This window comes from Narcine bancroftii (assembly GCF_036971445.1).
Source record: "Narcine bancroftii isolate sNarBan1 chromosome 12 unlocalized genomic scaffold, sNarBan1.hap1 SUPER_12_unloc_2, whole genome shotgun sequence".
NCBI lineage: Eukaryota > Metazoa > Chordata > Chondrichthyes > Torpediniformes > Narcinidae > Narcine > Narcine bancroftii.
In genome coordinates, this window is record NW_027211808.1 from 5633398 (window position 1) to 5649277 (window position 15880).

Below are 15880 nucleotides of genomic sequence, written 5' to 3' on the forward strand. Positions count from 1 at the left end.
GATGTTTGAATGTTACTTCCCACTTCTTTTCTAATGTTATTTTCCTTATGTTTAAATGTTATTTCCCACTTGTTTTCTAATGTTAATTTCCTGATGTTTAAATGTTATTTCCCACTTCTTTTCTAATGTTATTTTCCTGATGATTAAATATTATTTCCCACTTCTTTTCTAATGTTAATTTCCTGATGTTTGAATGTTTTTTCCAACATATTTTTTAATGTTATTTTACTGATGTTTGAAAGTTACTTCCCACTTCTTTTCTAATGCTATTTTCCTGATGTTTGAATGTTATTTCCCACTTCTTTTCTAATGTTATATTCCTGATGTTTGAATGTTATTTCCCGCCTTTTTCCAATGTTATTATACTGATGTTTGATTATTTCCCGCTTCTTTTCTAATGTTATTTCTCTGATGTTTGTATCTTATTTCCCACTTCTTTTCTAATGTTAATTTCCTGATGATTAAATATTATTTCCCACTTCTTTTCTAATGTTAATTTCCTGATGTTTAAATGTTATTTCCCACTTCTTTTCTAATGTTAATTTCCTGATGTTTAAATGTTATTTCCCGCTTCTTTTCTAATGTTAATTTCATAATGTTTAAATGTTAATTCCCACTTCTTTTCTAATGTTACTTATCTGATGTTTGAATGTTATTTCCCGCTTCTGTTCTAATGTAATTTTCCTGATGTTTGAATGATATTTCCCACTATTTTCTAATCTTAATTTCCTGATGTTTAAATGCTATTTCCCACTTCTTTTCTAATGTTATTTTACTGATGTTTGAATGTTATTTCCCACTTCTTTTGTAATGTTATTTTCCTTATGTTTGAATGTTATTTCCCGCTTCTTTTCTAATGTTATTTTCCTGATGTTTGAATGTAATTTCCCGCCTCTTTTCTAATGTTATTTTCCTGATGTTTGATTATTTCCCGCTTCTTTTCTAATATTATTTTTCCTGATGTTTGTATGTTATTTCCCGCCACTTTACTAACGTTATTTGCCTGATGTTTGAATGTTATTTCCCACTTCTTTTCTAATGTTATTTTCCTGATGTTTGAATGTTATTTCCCGCCTTTTTCCGATGTTATTATACTGATGTTTGATTATTTCCCGCTTCTTTTCTGATGTTAATTTCATAATGTTTAATTGTTAATTCCCACTTCTTTTCTAATGTTATTTATCTGATGTTTGAATGTTATTTCCCGCTTCTGTTCTAATGTAATTTTCCTGATGTTTGAATGTTATTTCCTGCTTCTTTTCTAATGTTATTTCCATTATGTTTGAATGTTATTTCCCGCTTCTTTTCTAATGTTATTTTCCTGATGTTTGAATGTAATTTCCCGCCTCTTTTCTAATGTTATTTTCCTGATGTTTGATTATTTCCCGCTTCTTTCTAATGTTATTTTCCTGATGTTTGATTATTTCCCGCTTCTTTCTAATGTTATTTTCCTGATGTTTGAATGTTATTTCCCGCTTCTTTTCTAATGTTATTTTCCTTATGTTTGAATGTTATTTCCCGCTTCTTTTCTAATGTTATTTTCCTGATGTTTGAATGTAATTTCCCGCCTCTTTTCTAATGTTATTTTCCTGATGTTTGATTATTTCCCGCTTCTTTCTAATGTTATTTTCCTGATGTTTGAATGTTACTTCCCACTTCCTTTCTAATCTAATTTTCCTGATGTTTAAATGTTATTTCCTGCTTCTTTTGTAATGTAATTTTACTGATGTTTAAATGTTTTTTCTCCCTTATATTCTAATGTTATTTTCATGATGTTTGAATGTTATTACGCGCTTCCTTTCTAATGTTATTTCCTCTTGTTTTAATGTTATTTCCCGCTTCTTTTCTAATGTTTTTTTCATGATGTTTGAATGTTGTTTGCTGCTTCTTTTCTAATGTAATTTTCCTGATGTTTGAATGTTATCTCCCATTTCTTTTCAAAAGTTATTTTCCTGATGTTTTAATGTTATTTACCACTTCTTTTCTGACGTTATTTTACTGATGTTTGAATGTTACTTCCCACTTCCTTTCTAATGTAATTTTACTGATGTTTAAATGTTATTTCCTGCTTCTTTTGTAATGTAATTTTACTGATGTTTGAATGTTATTTCTCTCTTATTTTCTAATGATATTTTCATGATGCTTGAATGTTATTACGCGCTTCCTTTCTAATGTTATTTCCTCATGTTTTAATGTTATTTCCCGCTTCTGTTCTAATGTTTTCTTAATGATGTTTGAATGTTATTTCCTGCTTCTTTTCTAATGTATTTTTCCTGATGTTTGAATGTTATCTCCCATTTCTTTTCTAAAGTTATTTTCCTGATGTTTGAATGTTATTTCCCTCTTCTTTTCTAATGTTATTTTCCTGATGTTTGAATGTTGTTTTCCGCTTATCTTCTAATGTTATTTTCCTGATTTTTGAATGTTATTTCCCGCTTCTTTTCTAATGTTAATTTCATGATGTTTGAATATTACTTCGTGCTTCTCTTCTAATGCAATTTATTTGATGTTTGAATGTTATTTCCCACATATTTTCTAATGTTATTATCCTAATGTTTGATTATTTCCCGCTTCTTTTCAAATGTTATTTTAGTGATGTTTGAATGATATTTCCCACTTCTTTTCTATTGTTATTTTCCTGATGATTGAATGTTATTTACGGCTTATTTTCTAATGTTATTATCCTGATGTTTGATTATTTCCCGCTTCTTTTCTAATGTTATTTTCCTGATGTTTGAATTTGATTTCCCGCTCCATTTCTAATGTTATTTTAGTGATGTTTCAATGATATTTCCCACTTCTTTTCTATTGTTATTTTCCTGATGTTTGAATGTTATTTACCGCTTATTTCCTAATGTTATTTTCCCGATGTTTAAATTTTATTTCCCTCTTCATTTCTAATGTTAATGCCGTGATGTTTAAATGTTATTTCCCACTTCTTTTCTAATGTTAATTTCCAGATTTTTGAATGTTATTTCACGATTGATTTCGAATGATAATTTCAAGATGTTTGAATGTTACTTCGCACTTCTTTTCTAATGCTATTTTCCTGAAGTTTGAATGTTATTTCCAATTTTTTTTAATGTTATTTTCCTGATGTTTTAATGTTATATCCCACTTCGTTTCTAAAGTTATTTTCCTGATGTTTGAATGTTACTTCCCACTTCTTTTCTACTGCTATTTTCCTGATCTTTGAATGTTATTTCCCACTTCTTTTCTAATGTTATTTTCCTGATGTTTTTATCTTATTCCCCACTTCTTTTCTAATGTTATTTTCCTGATGTTTAAATGTTATTTCCCACTTGATTTCTAATGTTAATTTCCTGATGTTTAAATGTTATTTCCCACTTGATTTCTAATGTTAATTTCCTGATGTTTAAATGTTATTTCCCACTTCTTTTCTAATGTTAATTTCCTGATGTTTAAATGTTATTTCCCGCTTCTTTTCTAATGTTAATTTCATAATGTTTAAATGTTAATTCCCACTTCTTTTCTAATGTTACTTATCAGATGTTTGAATGTTATTTCCCGCTTCTGTTCTAATGTAATTTTCCTGATGTTTGAATGTTATTTCCCGCTTTTTTCTAATCTTAATTTCCTGATGTTTAAATGGTATTTCCCACTTCTTTTCTAATGTTATTTTACTGATGTTTGAATGTTATTTCCCACTTCTTTTCTAATGTTATTTTCCTTATGTTTGAATGTTATTTCCCGCTTCTTTTCTAATGTTATTTTCCTGATGTTTGAATGTAATTTCCCGCCTCTTTTCTAATGTTATTTTCCTGATGTTTGATTATTTCCCGCTTCTTTTCTAATATTATTTTTCCTGATGTTTGTATGTTATTTCCCGCCACTTTACTAACGTTATTTGCCTGATGTTTGAATGTTATTTCCCACTTCTTTTCTAATGTTATTTTCCTGATGTTTGAATGTTATTTCCCGCCTTTTCCCAATGTTATTATACTGCTGTTTGATTATTTCCCGCTTCTTTTCTGATGTTAATTTCATAATGTTTAAATGTTAATTCCCACTTCTTTTCTAATGTTATTTATCTGATGTTTGAATGTTATTTCCCGCTTCTGTTCTAATGTAATTTTCCTGATGTTTGAATGTTATTTCCCGCTTCTTTTCTAATGTTATTTTCCTTATGTTTGAATGTTATTTCCCGCTTCTTTTCTAATGTTATTTTCCTGATGTTTGAATTTAATTTCCCGCCTCTTTTCTAATGTTATTTTCCTGATGTTTGATTATTTCCCGCTTCTTTCTAATGTTATTTTCCTGATGTTTGAATGTTATTTCCCGCTTCTTTGCTAACGTTATTTTCCTGATGTTTGAATGTTACTTCCCACTTCCTTTCTAATCTAATTTTCCTGATGTTTAAATGTTATTTCCTGCTTCTTTTGTAATGTAATTTTACTGATGTTTAAATGTTTTTTCTCCCTTATATTCTAATGTTATTTTCATGATGTTTGAATGTTATTACGCGCTTCCTTTCTAATGTTATTTCCTCTTGTTTTAATGTTATTTCCCGCTTCTTTTCTAATGTTTTTTTCATGATGTTTGAATGTTGTTTGCTGCTTCTTTTCTAATGTAATTTTCCTGATGTTTGAATGTTATCTCCCATTTCTTTTCAAAAGTTATTTTCCTGATGTTTTAATGTTATTTACCACTTCTTTTCTGACGTTATTTTACTGATGTTTGAATGTTACTTCCCACTTCCTTTCTAATGTAATTTTACTGATGTTTAAATGTTATTTCCTGCTTCTTTTGTAATGTAATTTTACTGATGTTTGAATGTTATTTCTCTCTTATTTTCTAATGATATTTTCATGATGCTTGAATGTTATTACGCGCTTCCTTTCTAATGTTATTTCCTCATGTTTTAATGTTATTTCCCGCTTCTGTTCTAATGTTTTCTTAATGATGTTTGAATGTTATTTCCTGCTTCTTTTCTAATGTAATTTTCCTGATTTTTGAATGTTATTTCCCGCTTCTTTTCTAATGTTAATTTCATGATGTTTGAATATTACTTCGTGCTTCTCTTCTAATGCAATTTATTTGATGTTTGAATGTTATTTCCCACATATTTTCTAATGTTATTATCCTAATGTTTGATTATTTCCCGCTTCTTTTCAAATGTTATTTTAGTGATGTTTGAATGATATTTCCCACTTCTTTTCTATTGTTATTTTCCTGATGTTTGAATGTTATTTACGGCTTATTTTCTAATGTTATTATCCTGATGTTTGATTATTTCCCGCTTCTTTTCTAATGTTATTTTCCTGATGTTTGAATTTGATTTCCCGCTCCATTTCTAATGTTATTTTAGTGATGTTTCAATGATATTTCCCACTTCTTTTCTATTGTTATTTTCCTGATGTTTGAATGTTATTTACCGCTTATTTCCTAATGTTATTTTCCCGATGTTTAAATTTTATTTCCCTCTTCATTTCTAATGTTAATGCCGTGATGTTTAAATGTTATTTCCCACTTCTTTTCTAATGTTAATTTCCAGATTTTTGAATGTTATTTCACGATTGATTTCGAATGATAATTTCAAGATGTTTGAATGTTACTTCGCACTTCTTTTCTACTGCTATTTTCCTGATCTTTGAATGTTATTTCCCACTTCTTTTCTAATGTTATTTTCCTGATGTTTTTATCTTATTCCCCACTTCTTTTCTAATGTTATTTTCCTGATGTTTAAATGTTATTTCCCACTTGATTTCTAATGTTAATTTCCTGATGTTTAAATTTTATTTCCCACTTGATTTCTAATGTTAATTTCCTGATGTTTAAATGTTATTTCCCACTTCTTTTCTAATATAATTTTCCTTATGTTTTAATATTATTTCCTGCTTCTTTTCAAATGTTATTTTCTTGATGTTTGAATGCTATTACCCGCTTCCTTTCTAATATTATTTTCCTGATGTTTGAATGTTATTTCCCGCTTCTGTTCTAATGTTATTTTCCTGATGTTTGAATGTTATTTCCCGCTTATTTTCTAATGTTAATTTCATGATGTTTCAATATTATTTCCTGCTTCTCTTCTAATGCTATTTATTTGAAGTTTGAATGTTATTTCCCATTTATTTTCTAATGCTATTTTTCTGATATTTCATTGTTATTTCCAACTTCCTTTCTATTGTTATTTTCATTATGTTTGAATGTTATTTCCCGCTTCTTTTCTAATGTTATTTTCCTTATATTTGAATGTTATTTCTCGCTTCTTGTCTAATGTTATTTTCCTGATGTTTGAATTTGTATTTCCTGCTCCTTTTCTAATGTTATTTTAGTGATGTTTGAATGATATTTCCCACTTCTTTTCTATTCTAATTTTCCTGATGTTTGAATGTTATTTACCACTTCTTTTCTAATGTTATTTATCTGATGTTTGAATGTTATTTCCCGCTTCTGTTCTAATGTAATTTTCCTGATGTTTGAATGTTATTTCCCGCCTCTTTTCTAATGTTAATTGCATGATGTTTGAATATTATTTCCTGATTCTCTTCTAATGCCATTTTCCTGATGTTTGAATGTTATTTCCCACTTCTTTTCTAATGCTATTTTTCTGACGTTTCAATGTTATTTCCAACTTCCTTTCTACTTTTATTTTCATTATGTTTGAATGTTATATCCTGCTTCGTTTCTAATGTTATTTTACTGATGTTTGAATGTTACTTCCCACTTCTTTTCTAATGCCATTTTCCTGATGTTTAAATGTTAATTCCCGTTACTTTTCTAATGTTAATTTCCTGATGTTTAAATGTTATTTTCCACTTCTTTTCTAATGTTATTTTCCTGATGTTTGAATGTTATTTCCCGCTTCTGTTCTAATGTTATTTTCGATATATTTGAATCTTATTTCCCGCTTCTTTTCTAATGTTATTTTCCTGATGTTTGAATATAATTTCCCGCCTCTATTCTAATGTTATTTTTTTGATGTTTGATTATTTCCCGCTTCTTTTCTAATATTATTTTCCTGTTGTTTGTATGTTATTTCCCACTTATTTGCTCATGTTATTTTCCTTGTTTGAATGTTATTTCCCGCCACTTTACTAACGTTATTTCCCTGATGTTTGATTGTTATTTCCCTTTTTTTTTTTAATATGATTTTCCTGATGTTTGAATGTTACTTCCCACTTCTTTTCTAATGTTATTTTCCTGATGTTTAAATGTTATTTCCCACTTGTTTTCTAATGTTAATTTTCCTTATGTTTTAATATTATTTCCTGCTTCTTTTCAAATGTTATTTTCCTGATGTTTGAATGCTATTACCCGCTTTCTTTCTAATATTATTTTCCTGATGTATGAAGATTATTTCCCACTTCTTTTCTAATGTTAATTTCCTGATGTTCAAATGTTATTTCCCACTTCTATTCTAATGTTAATTTCCTGATGTTTAAATGTTATTTCCCGCTTCTTTTCTAATGTTAATTTCATAATGTTTAAATGTTAATTCCCACTTCTTTTCTAATGTTATTTATCTGATGTTTGAATGTTATTTCCCGCTTCTGTTCTAATGTAATTTTCCTGATGTTTGAATGTTATTTCCCGCTTCTTTTCTAAAGTTAATTTCCTGATGTTTAAATGGTATTTCCCACTTCTTTTCTAATGTTATTTTACTGATGTTTAAATGTTATTTCCCGCTTCTTTTCTAATGTTATTTTCCTTATGTTGGAATGTTATTTCCCGCTTCTTTTCTAATGTTATTTTCCTGATGTTTGAATGTAATTTCCCGCCTCTTTTCTAATGTTATTTTCCTGATGTTTGATTATTTCCCGCTTCTTTCTAATGTTATTTTCCTGATGTTTGAATGTTATTTCCCGCTTCTTTGCTAACGTTATTTTCCTGATGTTTGAATGTTACTTCCCACTTCCTTTCTAATCTAATTTTCCTGATGTTTAAATGTTATTTCCTGCTTCTTTTGTAATGTAATTTTACTGATGTTTAAATGTTTTTTCTCCCTTATATTCTAATGTTATTTTCATGATGTTTGAATGTTATTACGCGCTTCCTTTCTAATGTTATTTCCTCTTGTTTTAATGTTATTTCCCGCTTCTTTTCTAATGTTTTTTTTCATGATGTTTGAATGTTGTTTGCTGCTTCTTTTCTAATGTAATTTTCCTGATGTTTGAATGTTATCTCCCATTTCTTTTCAAAAGTTATTTTCCTGATGTTTTAATGTTATTTACCACTTCTTTTCTGACGTTATTTTCCTGATGTTTGAATGTTACTTCCCACTTCCTTTCTAATGTAATTTTACTGATGTTTAAATGTTATTTCCTGCTTCTTTTGTAATGTAATTTTACTGATGTTTGAATGTTATTTCTCTCTTATTTTCTAATGATATTTTCATGATGTTTGAATGTTATTACGCGCTTCCTTTCTAATGTTATTTCCTCTTGTTTTAATGTTATTTCCCGCTTCTTTTCTAATGTTTTTTTCATGATGTTTGAATGTTGTTTGCTGCTTCTTTTCTAATGTAATTTTCCTGATGTTTGAATGTTATCTCCCATTTCATTTCTAAAGTTATTTTCCTGATGTTTTAATGTTATTTACCACTTCTTTTCTAATGTTATTTATCTGATGTTTGAATGTTATTTCCCGCTTCTGTTCTAATGTAATTTTCCTGATGTTTGAATGTTATTTCCCGCTTCTTTTCTAATGTTAATTGCATGATGTTTGAATATTATTTCTTGAATCTCTTCTAATGCTATTTTCCTGATGTTTGAATGTTATTTCCCACTTCTTTTCTAATGCTATTTTTCTGACGTTTCAATGTTATTTCCAACATCCTTTCTACTGTTATTTTCATTATGTTTGAATGTTATATCTTTCTTCGTTTCTAATGTTAATTTCCTGATGTTTAAATGGTATTTTCCACTTCTTTTCTAATGTTATTTTCCTGATGTTTGAATGTTATTTCCCGCTTCTGTTTTAATGTTATTTTCGATATATTTGAATCTTATTTCCCGCTTCTTTTCTAATGTTATTTTCCTGATGTTTGAATATAATTTCCCTCCTCTTTTCTAATGTTATTTTTTTGATGTTTGATTATTTCCCGCTTCTTTTCTAATATTATTTTCCTGTTGTTTGTATGTTATTTCCCACTTATTTGCTAATGTTATTTTCCTTATGTTTCAATGTTATTTCCCGCCACTTTACTAACGTTATTTTCCTGATGTTTGAATGTTATATCCCTTTTTTTTCTAATATGATTTTCCTGATGTTTGAATGTTACTTCCCACTTCTTTTCTAATGTTATTTTCCTTATGTTTGAATGTTGTTTTCTGCTTATCTTCTAATGTTATTTTCCTGATGTTTGAATGTAATTTCCCGCCTCTTTTCTAATGTTATTTTCCTGATGTTTGATTATTTCCCGCTTTTTTCTAATGTTATTTTCCTGATGTTTGAATGTTATTTCCCGCTTCTTTGCTAACGTTATTTTCCTGATGTTTGAATGTTACTTCCCACTTCCTTTCTAATCTAATTTTCCTGATGTTTAAATGTTATTTCCTGCTTCTTTTGTAATGTAATTTTACTGATGTTTAAATGTTTTTTCTCCCTTATATTCTAATGTTATTTTCATGATATTTGAATGTTATTACGCGCTTCCTTTCTAATGTTATTTCCTCTTGTTTTAATGTTATTTCCCGCTTCTTTTCTAATGTTTTTTTCATGATTTTTGAATGTTGTTTGCTGCTTCTTTTCTAATGTAATTTTCCTGATGTTTGAATGTTATCTCCCATTTCTTTTCAAAAGTTATTTTCCTGATGTTTTAATGTTATTTACCACTTCTTTTCTAATGATATTTTCATGATGTTTGAATGTTATTACGCGCTTCCTTTCTAATGTTATTTCCTCATGTTTTAATGTTATTTCCCGCTTGTGTTCTAATGTTTTCTTAATGATGTTTGAATGTTATTTCCTGCTTCTTTTCTAATGTAATTTTCCTGATGTTTGAATGTTATCTCCCATTTCTTTTCTAAAGTTATTTTCCTGATGTTTGAATGTTATTTCCCTCTTCTTTTCTAATGTTATTTTCCTGATGTTTGAATGTTGTTTTCTGCTTATCTTCTAATGTTATTTTCCTGATTTTTGAATGTTATTTCCCGCTTCTTTTCTAATGTTAATTTCATGATGTTTGAATATTACTTCGTGCTTCTCTTCTAATGCAATTTATTTGATGTTTGAATGTTATTTCCCACATATTTTCTAATGTTATTATCCTAATGTTTGATTATTTCCCGCTTCTTTTCAAATGTTATTTTAGTGATGTTTGAGTGATATTTCCCACTTCTTTTCTATTGTTATTTTCCTGATGTTTGAATGTTATTTACGGCTTATTTTCTAATGTTATTATCCTGATGTTTGATTATTTCCCGCTTCTTTTCTAATGTTATTTTCCTGATGTTTGAATTTGATTTCCCGCTCCATTTCTAATGTTATTTTAGTGATGTTTGAATGATATTTCCCACTTCTTTTCTATTGTTATTTTCCTGATGTTTGAATGTTATTTACCGCTTATTTCCTAATGTTATTTTCCCGATGTTTAAATTTTATTTCCCTCTTCATTTCTAATGTTAATGCCGTGATGTTTAAATGTTATTTCCCACTTCTTTTCTAATGTTAATTTCCAGATTTTTGAATGTTATTTCACGATTGATTTCGAATGATAATTTCAAGATGTTTGAATGTTACTTCGCACTTCTTTTCTAATGCTATTTTCCTGAAGTTTGAATGTTATTTCCAATTTTTTTTAATGTTATTTTCCTGATGTTTGATTGTTACTTCGCACTTCGTTTCTAAAGTTATTTTCCTGATGTTTGAATGTTACTTCCCACTTCTTTTCTACTGCTATTTTCCTGATCTTTGAATGTTATTTCCCACTTCTTTTCTAATGTTATTTTCCTGATGTTTTTATCTTATTCCCCACTTCTTTTCTAATGTTATTTTCCTGATGTTTAAATGTTATTTCCCACTTGATTTCTAATGTTAATTTCCTGATGTTTAAATTTTATTTCCCACTTGATTTCTAATGTTAATTTCCTGATGTTTAAATGTTATTTCCCACTTCTTTTCTAATATAATTTTCCTTATGTTTTAATATTATTTCCTGCTTCTTTTCAAATGTTATTTTCTTGATGTTTGAATGCTATTACCCGCTTCCTTTCTAATATTATTTTCCTGATGTTTGAATGTTATTTCCCGCTTCTGTTCTAATGTTATTTTCCTGATGTTTGAATGTTATTTCCTACTTCTTTTCTAACGTTAATTTCGTGATGTTTAAATGTTAATTCCCACTTCTTTTCTAATGTCATTTTCCTGATGTTTGAATGTTATTTCCCGCTTCTGTTCTAATGTTATTTTCCTGATGTTTGAATGTTATTTCCCGCTTATTTTCTAATGTTAATTTCATGATGTTTCAATATTATTTCCTGCTTCTCTTCTAATGCTATTTATTTGAAGTTTGAATGTTATTTCCCATTTATTTTCTAATGCTATTTTTCTGATATTTCATTGTTATTTCCAACTTCCTTTCTATTGTTATTTTCATTATGTTTGAATGTTATTTCCCGCTTCTTTTCTAATGTTATTTTCCTTATATTTGAATGTTATTTCTCGCTTCTTTTCTAATGTTATTTTCCTAATGTTTGAATTTGTATTTCCTGCTCCTTTTCTAATGTTATTTTAGTGATGTTTCAATGATATTTCCCACTTCTTTTCTATTCTAATTTTCCTGATGTTTGAATGTTATTTACCACTTCTTTTCTAATGTTATTTATCTGATGTTTGAATGTTATTTCCCGCTTCTGTTCTAATGTAATTTTCCTGATGTTTGAATGTTATTTCCCGCCTCTTTTCTAATGTTAATTGCATGATGTTTGAATATTATTTCCTGATTCTCTTCTAATGCCATTTTCCTGATGTTTGAATGTTATTTCCCACTTCTTTTCTAATGCTATTTTTCTGACGTTTCAATGTTATTTCCAACTTCCTTTCTACTTTTATTTTCATTATGTTTGAATGTTATATCCTGCTTCGTTTCTAATGTTATTTTACTGATGTTTGAATGTTACTTCCCACTTCTTTTCTAATGCTATTTTCCTGATGTTTAAATGTTAATTCCCGTTACTTTTCTAATGTTAATTTCCTGATGTTTAAATGTTATTTTCCACTTCTTTTCTAATGTTATTTTCCTGATGTTTGAATGTTATTTCCCGCTTCTGTTCTAATGTTATTTTCGATATATTTGAATCTTATTTCCCGCTTCTTTTCTAATGTTATTTTCCTGATGTTTGAATATAATTTCCCGCCTCTTTTCTAATGTTATTTTTTTGATGTTTGATTATTTCCCGCTTCTTTTCTAATATTATTTTCCTGTTGTTTGTATGTTATTTCCCACTTATTTGCTCATGTTATTTTCCTTGTTTGAATGTTATTTCCCGCCACTTTACTAACGTTATTTCCCTGATGTTTGAATGTTATATCCCTTTTTTTTCTAATATGATTTTCCTGATGTTTGAATGTTACTTCCCACTTCTTTTCTAATGTTATTTTCCTGATGTTTAAATGTTATTTCCCACTTGTTTTCTAATGTTAATTTTCCTTATGTTTTAATATTATTTCCTGCTTCTTTTCAAATGTTATTTTCCTGATGTTTGAATGCTATTACCCGCTTTCTTTCTAATATTATTTTCCTGATGTTTGAAGATTATTTCCCACTTCTTTTCTAATGTTAATTTCCTGATGTTTAAATGTTATTTCCCACTTCTATTCTAATGTTAATTTCCTGATGTTTAAATGTTATTTCCCGCTTCTTTTCTAATGTTAATTTCATAATGTTTAAATGTTAATTCCCACTTCTTTTCTAATGTTATTTATCTGATGTTTGAATGTTATTTCCCGCTTCTGTTCTAATGTAATTTTCCTGATGTTTGAATGTTATTTCCCGCTTCTTTTCTAAAGTTAATTTCCTGATGTTTAAATGGTATTTCCCACTTCTTTTCTAATGTTATTTTACTGATGTTTAAATGTTATTTCCCGCTTCTTTTCTAATGTTATTTTCCTTATGTTGGAATGTTATTTCCCGCTTCTTTTCTAATGTTATTTTCCTGATGTTTGAATGTAATTTCCCGCCTCTTTTCTAATGTTATTTTCCTGATGTTTGATTATTTCCCGCTTCTTTCTAATGTTATTTTCCTGATGTTTGAATGTTATTTCCCGCTTCTTTGCTAACGTTATTTTCCTGATGTTTGAATGTTACTTCCCACTTCCTTTCTAATCTAATTTTCCTGATGTTTAAATGTTATTTCCTGCTTCTTTTGTAATGTAATTTTACTGATGTTTAAATGTTTTTTCTCCCTTATATTCTAATGTTATTTTCATGATGTTTGAATGTTATTACGCGCTTCCTTTCTAATGTTTTTTCCTCTTGTTTTAATGTTATTTCCCGCTTCTTTTCTAATGTAATTTTCCTTATGTTTGAATGTTATTTCCCGCTTCTTTTCTAATGTTATTTTCCTGATGTTTGAATGTAATTTCCCGCCTCTTTTCTAATATGATTTTCCTGATGTTTGTATGTTACTTCCCACTTCTTTTCTAATGTAATTTTGCTGATGTTTAAATGTTATTTCCTGCTTCTTTTGTAATGTAATTTTACTGATGTTTAAATGTTATTTCTCTCTTATTTTCTAATGTTATTTTCATGATGTTTGAATGTTATTACGCACTTCCTTTCTAATGTTATTTCCTCTTGTTTTAATGTTATTTCCCGCTTCTTTTCTAATGTTTTTTTCATGATGTTTGAATGTTGTTTGCTGCTTCTTTTCTAATGTAATTTTCCTGATGTTTGAATGTTATCTCCCATTTCTTTTCTAAAGTTATTTTCCTGATGTTTTAATGTTATTTACCACTTCTTTTCTAATGTTATTTATCTGATGTTTGAATGTTATTTCCCGCTTCTGTTCTAATGTAATTTTCCTGATGTTTGAATGTTATTTCCCGCTTCTTTTCTAATGTTAATTGCATGATGTTTGAATATTATTTCTTGATTCTCTTCTAATGCTATTTTCCTGATGTTTGAATGTTATTTCCCACTTCTTTTCTAATGCTATTTTTCTGACGTTTCAATGTTATTTCCAACTTCCTTTCTACTGTTATTTTCATTATGTTTGAATGTTATATCCTTCTTCGTTTCTAATGTTAATTTCCTGATGTTTAAATGGTATTTTCCACTTCTTTTCTAATGTTATTTTCCTGATGTTTGAATGTTATTTCCCGCTTCTGTTCTAATGTTATTTTCGATATATTTGAATCTTATTTCCCGCTTCTTTTCTAATGTTATTTTCCTGATGTTTGAATATAATTTCCAGCCTCTTTTCTAATGTTATTTTTTTGATGTTTGATTATTTCCCGCTTCTTTTCTAATATTATTTTCCTGTTGTTTGTATGTTATATCCCACTTATTTGCTAATGTTATTTTCCTTATGTTTCAATGTTATTTCCCGCCACTTTACTAACGTTATTTCCCTGATGTTTGAATGTTATTTCCCTTTTTTTTCTAATATGATTTTCCTGATGTTTGAATGTTACTTCCCACTTCTTTTCTAATGTTATTTTCCTTATGTTTAAATGTTATTTCCCACTTGTTTTCTAATGTTAATTTCCTGAAGTTTAAATGTTATTTCCCACTTCTTTTCTAATGTTATTTTCCTGATGATTAAATATTATTTCCCACTTCTTTTCTAATGTTAATTTCCTGATGTTTAAATGTTATTTCCCACTTCTATTCTAAAGTTAATTTCCTGATGTGTAAATGGTATTTCCCACTTCTTTTCTAATGTTGTTTTACGGATGTTTAAATGTTATTTCCCGCTTCTTTTCTAATGTTATTTTCCTTATGTTTGAATGTTATTTCCCGCTTCTTTTCTAATGTTATTTTCCTGATGTTTGAATGTAATTTCCCGCCTCTTTTCTAATATGATTTTCCTGATGTCTGTATGTTACTTCCCACTTCTTTTCTAATGTAATTTTCCTGATGTTTAAATGTTATTTCCTGCTTCTTTTGTAATGTAATTTTACTGATGTTTAAATGTTATTTCCCGCTTCTTTTCTAATGTTATTTTCCTTATGTTTGAATGTTATATCCTTCTTCGTTTCTAATGTTAATTTCCTGATGTTTAAATGGTATTTTCCACTTCTTTTCTAATGTTATTTTCCTGATGTTTAAATGTTATTTCCCGCTTCTTTTCTAATGTTAATTTCATAATGTTTAAATGTTAATTCCCACTTCTTTTCTAATGTTATTTATCTGATGTTTGAATGTTATTTCCCGCTTCTTTTCTAATGTTATTTTCCTTATGTTTGAATGTTATTTCCCGCTTCTTTTCTAATGTTATTTTCCTGATGTTGGAATGTAATTTCCCGCCTCTTTTCTAATGTTATTTTCCTGATGTTTGATTATTTCCCGCTTCTTTTCTAATATTATTTTTCCTGATGTTTGTATGTTATTTCCCGCCACTTTACTAACGTTATTTGCCTGATGTTTGAATGTTATATCCCACTTCTTTTCTAATGTTATTTTCCTGATGTTTGAATGTTATTTCCCGCCTTTTTCCAATGTTATTATACTGATGTTTGATTATTTCCCGCTTCTTTTCTAATGTTAATTGCATGATGTTTGAATATTATTTCTTGATTCTCTTCTAATGCCATTTTCCTGATGTTTCAATGTTATTACCCGCTTCCTTTCTGATATTATTTTCCTGATGTTTGAATGTTATTTCCCGCTTCCTTTCTAATGTTATTTTACTGATGTTTGAATGTTATTTCCCGCTTCTGTTCTAATGTTATTTTCCTGATGTTTGAATGTTAT